We start from the raw sequence: 7,149 nt of genomic DNA on the forward strand, positions 1-7,149 counted from the left end.
TGATGTTTTGCTAGTCATTTTCAATACAAGATATTCAAAAGATGCAACTTCATGGAACTCAACCTTAGATATTTTGATACTCTCACGACAAACTACAGCCAACCCACCACCTCTACGATGGAGACGAGGTTGAGAGAAATAGATGTACCCAGATGGTGTTAAGAGGTTTAAATTAAAAAAGTCATTGGGCACCTGCCAGGTTTCCGTCAAAAGTAGCATGTCCAGGTTTGCGTCAATGATAATGTCATTTAGCACAGATGCTTTATCAGTTAAAGAGCGAGTGTTCAATAGCGCACATCGCATATCTGAAGATGCAATATTGCAGTTTCCAAGGACATGATCAAAGCGTAATGGTCTTAGATTTCCAAAGTTGATTACACAATTTTCCTGTTGTGTTTTCCTAAAAGCACGGGTGTTGGTACAGATAACCGGAATACTAATTGAAGACGAGCAGTGATAAGTCCGAAGTTTCTTCCGTGAGCGGTGTATGTAGCGGTGTCGGCGTAAAATTCCAAGTTGTTCACACCATTTATAAGTGTCCGGAGCCAAGCGGAGAGATCCTTTTAAAGTTGAGCAGAAGAAAATTGCTCGAAATAGTCGTTTAAATGGTTGATATAAAAACTTGTTTATATTCTACACAAATGTATAGGCCTAATGTATTTGTAATTTTGGCGATATGATTAGATGGTTTTATCTTCCTAAGGTAAATGTCACGTAACTGACACATTCTTCACAAGCTGTTATACTGATGGTTTCACTGGTTAAAACCTCTTATAGGCACAGAAATGATGCGTCATTGTAGTTGTACTTTATTTTTCAACATATCCTCTGATGTACATTCATGTTATAACTTGTATTAAAGAGAAGAATTGTTCATTTAACTTGTGCTAGTATTGTGCAAATATTCAGATGTGTGCTGCACATTTTATGGAGGATTGACGAGGACCGTTTCCTGAACCAGTAGCCTAATGCGTCTGTGGCACAAAGACTGTTTCTATACAGTTGGGCAGTTCCAAATTTACAAGGACAGTCTGGCGCTTCTGACTCACAGGCTGTAAGTACGTTTTTTATATTTAAATAATTTGCCAATGATGATTCAAACGCGAGTTTTGAGCAGTGAAGAGTAGGCTTGTTGTTTGTTGTTTCTCCGATCACAAATGCAGACATGGTTTTATGTTTACGCAGCGCGATACGCAACGCAACGCAATGCGTAAAAACACAGTACAAGTCATTATAATCAGTAATTATGTCCCCACTGGATGCAACAAATGCCTCGTTTGTAATGGGTTTTATTGGTTTTGTCTCGTCTAGTGATGCACGGATCGTGAACGAATCGTTCTATTTAACCGGATCTTCTTGGTGAACCGGTCGAACAAGTTCACCAAATCGAACTGAACCGTTTAAAACTGTTCGCGTCTCCAGTATGCACTAATCCACAGATTACTTAAATTAATCGGTTTATAAACGTGCCTGACACTCCCTCTGATGCGAAATAAACCAATATCCCGAGTTATTCAGTTACTCCTAACAGTACATTGACTGAGCTGCTAAAAGAGAATGTGGGGGGGATTTTCAAGATGGCTCCTTGAAGGCACGCCTTTCCATGAGCTCTGCAATCCTAAGCACTTAAACTGACCTTTGTAACGTTGTTGCAAAGAAAATTTTGAAGTTAACTCAATTTGACATTACAGTGATTCCCCAAAGACCACAATGGGTGGCTCCGAAAAAAGGAAAAGTACTGGAAAGAAGGCTGGAAAGTCCGAACGGACTGTTCATGCTAACTTGGCTAGTAAAAATAACAGCAGTTCGCAGGCAGCCGAAGCATCTGTTAAAGTCTCTTCTAGCGACTTGATTGCAGACAATTTACACGACTATCTCAAACAGGATAATGATCCAGAAGAATTTATGCTAGCGGAGGTGGAATTTCCATGTCTCCCTGAAACTCCCTGTAAATCGCCAGCCCCCAAACAACGCAGAATTGTGGATAAAGATACAATGGTCATCCTCTCGCAGATCTCGGACCTTTCTCGGCTAGTGCAGAATAGATCGGACGCGCTAGAGAAGTTGGTGGAAAGAAATTCACAGGTAATAAATGAAATGAAAACAGAAGTCCGTGTCAACACAAAACAAATCACCGAGTTAAAGGAAACGATTCAGTTTATCTGCGCCGACGTCAATGCCATGAAAACTCGACTGAAGCAAGCTGAAAAGTGTGCCGAGGAGCATGAAAGACGTCTAACGTTGCTGGAGGGCTATTCCCGCAGATGGAATTTAAGAATTCAGGGGCTTCAAGAGAAAAATGGAGAAGATGTTCGTCACGAGGTCATCAAAATATGCCAGTGTCTATTGCCGCAACATAAAGATAAACTGCCTGACGTCGTGGATGTTGCACACCGTCTTGGTCGTAACAAACCTGGAAGCAGCACTCCTAGAGGAATTATATTTCAGTTCACGTCACGTTTCTTCAGGGATGCTGTCTGGCGTGCTGCCAAAGATGCAGACTTTCTGAAGAACAACCACCTGAGGATTAGTGAGGACTTGTCTCCTGCCGACAGAGAAAGGAGGCTGAAATTATGGCCTGCTGTCGAAAAAGCACGTAAGGAAAATAAGAAAGCTTTCTTCGTCGGTGGCCGTGCCTTTGTAGACAGCGTTGAGATTTCTCCACCCACTTAAACTACGAGGGATGCCCTACCATAATTAAGGTGACTGGAACTGGAAGAAAATAAATGTTTACAGCCTCTTTCAGTGCAAAGGTACTCTCCTTCTTACTTTGTTTAAAGACTTGAATGAGACTGAGACTCCAGTTAAAATGTTTTGATTTATAAATTTATAAAGGAGGCAATAATAACATTTTTTTTTATTCTGCTTAAAGACTTGAATGTGACTGAAACTCCAGTCCAAATGTTTTGATTTGTAAATTTATAAAAGAGGCAATAATACAATTTTATTTTTCTTTGCATTAAAAAGGGATTGCAGTTCTCATCCTGATACACACTTGTTGCAATCGTTTAAGATTTGCTATAATTTTTTATAGGAATCTTCTGGGTTAAGCTCTGTGTTTTCTATAGGTTTTTGTTTTATGTCTTTATCTATTGTTTCTCTTAATTGTAGAGGGTTACGTAACATTGTTAAGAGGAAAGCCATTTTTTTGTACTTGAAGCGCTTTAATGAAGATTTTTGTGAAAGAGTGCCATTCTGATATTCAAGATGTACATTTTTGGAGGTCGCAATGGGGACTAGATTTATGGTTATCTCACGGCACTACTCATTCTGCTGGGGTTTGTATCTTGAAAAATCGATTTAAAGGGAAAATATTAAGTTCTGAGTGTGATACGTCTGGACATTACATTTTACTTGCCCTTGAAATTTTAAATTCAACCTGTATTATTATTAATGTTTATGGTTTCAACTTACAAAGAGAAAATAATGCCTTTTTTGACAGATTAGGTGATCGGGTGACTCGTATGTTAGCCATATATCCTAACTCTTCTCTGATCTTTGGAGGTGATTTCAATGTCGTCCTGGACAACAGGTTAGATAGATGGCCTCCTCAGGCTGGAAATCTAAGTCCTGATTATGTAATTACATTTATGGAGAAATTTTCTTTAATTGATACATGGAGAAAATCTCACCCAACACAAGAATGCTTTACTTGGAGTAATAATTCTGTATCTAGTCAGTCCAGGATTGATTATTGGCTTACATCTAAGGATTTAGATAATGTTGTTACTGATATAATACCATCCCCATTCTCGGATCATAAGGCTATTTCAATAAGTATTCCCTTTAGATCTTCTGTGAATTTAACTCAAAAGTCTGGATATTGGAAATTAAATTATTCAGTACTTCAACATAACGAAGTAATTACTGGCATAGAAAAAATAATTTTGACTTATTGGAATAAAGCAAAAATTGAAAAAAAAAATATTGTAGCAATTGGGAACTTCTCAAATTTGAAGTAGGAATTTTTTTTAGGAAGTACTGTAGCGAGTTTGCAAAAAAGAGGAAAGCTGAAGAGGATACAATTTTAGTTAAAATATCTACTTTATTATCTAAAAGAGTAGAAGAATTATCAGAATTCGATAAAGTAGAACTCACTGAACAGAAACTTAAACTCGAGGAAATTTACAAACAAAAGGCTGAAGGAGCTTTTATTAGGTCTCGAAGGAAATGGCTTGAAGAGGGCGAAAAAAGCTCTGCTTATTTTTTTAGACTTGAGAGGCAACAAGCTAAAAATAATCATATTGAAAAATTGAGGATTAAAGGTAATATTGTGGAGGACCCTAAAATTATTGAAAATTTTTGTTCTGAGTTTTATAGTAATTTGTATGCTTCTAATTTCTGTCAACAGTCTACATCTGAGTTTTTTGAGTCCTTACATAACATGAAGCAGATTAGTATTGAAGAATTCAATATATGTGAAGCCCCTCTGAGTTTACAAGAAAATACTGATGCCATTAACTTTTTGAAAAATAATAAGTCTCCGGGAACGGATGGATTAACTGCTGAGTTTTATAAAGCATTTAACAAACTTTTAACTCCTTTTTTATTTGAAGTTTTTACAGAGAGTATAGAAAGAGCCTTGCTTCCTCTGACTTTGTGTCAAGGACTTATAACTTTAATTTCAAAACCAAATAAAGATCCCTTGTTAATTGATAGTTGGCGGCCAGTTACATTGCTAAATAACGATTATAAAATTATTGCTTTGGTTTTATCAAAAAGATTAAAATGTGTTTTGAATAATTTAATTGATTAATGTCAATCTGGCTTTCTACAAAAAAAGGCACATTTTTAATAATATACGTCTGGTTTTGGATATTCTAGATTATTCTGACTTTTTCTCTAATGATAATTGTATTCTCTTCTTAGACTATTATAAAGCCTTTGCTTCCCTGGAGCATGAATTTTTGTTACAGACTCTTCGAAAGGTGGGATTTGGTGACTTCTTTTGTAGAACTATTAAAATGCTTTATACTAATTGCAATAGCTCTATCAAACTCAGCAGCGGTACCTCTCCCAGATTTACTTTGAATCGGGGAGTCAGGCAGGGATGCCCAATCTCCCCATATCTGTTTCTAATAGCTACCGAACTTCTAAATTTGCATATCAGAGAAAGTCCTTTAAAAGGAATAACTGTTGATGACACTGAAGTGGTAATAAGTCAGTTAGCTGATGACACCGTTTTGTTTTTGAAGGATGCCTCTCAGGTTGCTGTAGCATTAAGAGACTCTTACAGTAAGCCCTTTTCTAAAGCCTCAGGTCTTCACCTTAACATTAGCATGAACTAGTTGGTAATTGTTTGGAATCCTTCATTTGTAATCTTCCTGTAAGAGAAAGTGTTACTTATTTGGGAGTTAAAATAATCAAAGACGATTAAACTAAATGCCCCTCCAATTTTTTTTTTCAACTATTGCAGACACGTAAGATGTTGTATTATTGGTTGATATTGCTTTGCAAAGAGATTTATCACTCAAAGGCAGAGTTCTGCTCACTAAAGCAGAAGGTATCTCTCGATTATCATATGCTGCTCAATCGATCTCTGTTGACAAACTAATTGACGGCATGTTGACAATTTTTGTTGAAAAATAAAATTCATTATATTAAAAAATCAGTAATACTGAATTCATATGATAAAGGCGGTAAAAAAAAAATCGACTGTGTTTTTTGAACCTTAAACCGCATAAACACATTGCATTACACCAAATACACAACATAATGTTCTTTTTAGCAACGTCATATGACCCCTTTAAAGTATGTACTCTTTTGGTGAAGAAAAAGAACACACTTTTGAGTGTGTAGTAGAAGAGTAGACAAGCTTTGGGACATACTATCACATCACACAACTGCGTCTTTAACGGACGCTCTGTCGCATAGATACATGCAACCTGTCACTGTAAACTGGCCTGTCAATCGTCTTGTCACAGTTAACATCCTCCACATTGCATTTCATTTAACTTCCTACCGTATTAGAGAGAAAAAAAGTAGCACATTGATCTGCCACATGCATTTCAAATTTAACGACCAAACAGATGTTTATAAAAGTTTGCATTGCTGTTGCAGATGAAATATAACACAGATAACATTAAATAAATATTTTTTACCAGGTTAAATATTGAATATTAGTAACTCAAACTCCTTTTTCTAAGCCTCTCTACCTAACCGCCGGTCGCGCACATCCGCCATGTTTGTAGATTTTAAACGCGTTTTATTCGTGTTTGTAATTCTGGACAAAATCCTTCACCAAAGCGCAATGGATTGTGGGCAATATTAGCCATTAGAGTGTGCATGGATCCACACTTCAAAAATCGACCTGAAATAGTAGACCATCCGGGGACTTTTGGCATACTCTTTTCAACATACTATGCTTTGGGACACACTTATTCTAATCTCACATACTATTTAGGATGGATAGTATGAACATTGAGACGCAGGGCATTTCAGTTGGAAATAGGCCACCACACTGAAATCCAGTCGGCAGCAATTTACGGTTTACACGGACTTTAAAGTAAATATGTCAGCAAACTGCGCTCTTTCAAGGATGTGCATTTAATGCATGGCCAAAGTAAGAACATAGTCTAAGTGTTTAAAACATGCAAAGTAGGATTGCCAACTGTTCCCGTATTTAAGCAACATTCCATATTAAATCCATACAGAAAGTTTATCATGTCACGCCCAGTTTAGGGAGCTAATCACTCTCACAAAAAAAAATTAAAAAACAAGAGCACCCTTAGTTGAAACTGTAATAATAACATATTTGGCAAACTCTTCTGTGCATATTTGCATTTGAGCTCTGGAGAGCATCAGATGTTTCTATGTACAATGTTTGCAGCATTGAGCAGTGTATAGCTAATCACAGACACGTCCATTGAACGATGAACTGAGATGAGTGACAGGTTCAGTGCATTTGAAATTATAAATGGAGCACTCTTTGCACACATACTAGACTATCTGTAATGCATTCAGAATTTTAAAGGTTATTTTTTTTATGATGCTAAGAGGAACAATGTCCCCTCACAAGTTCAGCTATAGTTTAGTTATTCTATATAAATGCTAAAATGAATCTCAGACGTGAACATATTTGCTTTGCTTAATTCTAAAAAGAAATTAAAGTGTACATGAAAAGATTAAGCAAAGCAAATAATATGTTCA

The 7,149-nt window shown here is 36.7% G+C and overlaps 1 protein-coding gene across 1 annotated transcript in view; it reads right to left on the reverse strand.

Moving 5' to 3' along the window:
* The window catches only part of LOC107661982 (kelch domain-containing protein 1-like), a 46,231-nt gene that overhangs the window by 35,760 nt on the left and 3,322 nt on the right, over window positions 1–7,149 (reverse strand). The gene's annotated exons all lie outside the window — the stretch shown is intronic.

This window comes from Sinocyclocheilus anshuiensis, unplaced genomic scaffold (genome assembly GCF_001515605.1).
Source record: "Sinocyclocheilus anshuiensis isolate Anshui unplaced genomic scaffold, SAMN03320099.WGS_v1.1 scaffold1080, whole genome shotgun sequence".
In the NCBI taxonomy this organism is placed as follows: Eukaryota; Metazoa; Chordata; class Actinopteri; order Cypriniformes; family Cyprinidae; genus Sinocyclocheilus; species Sinocyclocheilus anshuiensis.